Here is a 1,118-nt window from a genome sequence, read left to right as displayed (position 1 = left end):
TGGGTCATAAATACACACACACACACACACACACACACACACACACACACACACCAATTAAACTTTAGCAGAGGGACAGTGTCACCCTGAAATAAAAGCAGACTAATAAATCACGGTTGCTGTGCTCGGGTATTATTTAAATGAACATTAACGTTCCTGAAGTAAACCTTTGCAGAAATTAGCAATATGCTCCATGTACACAAATGCTTCCTGCATTAGTCTTATTTAGGCATTATACAAATCTGGAAATGCAATGCATGAGCAAGGAAAGTGGGCAGTGGGTGGCGTACAGAAGTACAGGAGGGGAGTGACATTTTCTGTTTTGCCTCTGGCAGCAAAACATCCTGAGCCAGCCTTGCTAAAGGCCAACAGAGAAAGGACAGAGCAACACACGTATGTGAAGATGCTATTTTTTGGTGCTATTTCTGAAAAGGCCCCTCTCTCAATTCTCCTCCATCCACTGCCTGCCCCCAGATAATGAGGGAACCAAGAGCAAGGCATCTGAGGAAGGCCTTCATAGTTGTATGGAAGAAAATGGTCCATAAGGCATTTTGGACCCAGCCTTCCAAAAAACCCCCACTTAAAACCAGTGCTTTTGAATAGGTGCTGGAGACTACCCGGAAGCCAATAATACAGTTGCGGTAAATGTACAGTAAATTTAGAGCAACAAAGGCTCCTGTGTGTGCTTTCTAAGTTATAAAAGGCAGAGGAAGAAATAATGGAAGAAAAAGTATTTTAAGACACACAGGGGGATATAGAGAGCCAAAGCAGCTCACTGTTTCTTCCATTGAAAACTCCCATGTCCACTGTGCAATGTATCAACATGAGGCAGTAATGTCCAGTGAAGTGCATTAGTGTGGAAAGTTACCAGGGCAATCCACTCTGTCATCTGCTGAAATATCACAGTGGTGTTTCTGTCAAAGACACCAGGCAAGTATTGGTAGAGAAATGACCATAAATGTGTTTATACATGGCACTCTTTCCCAGAGAAAGTTGCACAGTGGACTTTGTAGCTGTCCCAGGGAAATCCAGATAGCATCTCAGCTTGAGCCTTGTGATGATACAGCTGGGAGGCAGATGGCAATCTCTTGGGGGTATCAAGCTGGACAGAACAGCTA

The sequence above is a fragment of the Podarcis liolepis genome (genome assembly GCF_965112155.1).
Source record: "Podarcis liolepis genome assembly, chromosome: 12".
NCBI classification, from domain to species: domain Eukaryota; kingdom Metazoa; phylum Chordata; class Lepidosauria; order Squamata; family Lacertidae; genus Podarcis; species Podarcis liolepis.
This window is presented reverse-complemented; position numbering follows the sequence as displayed.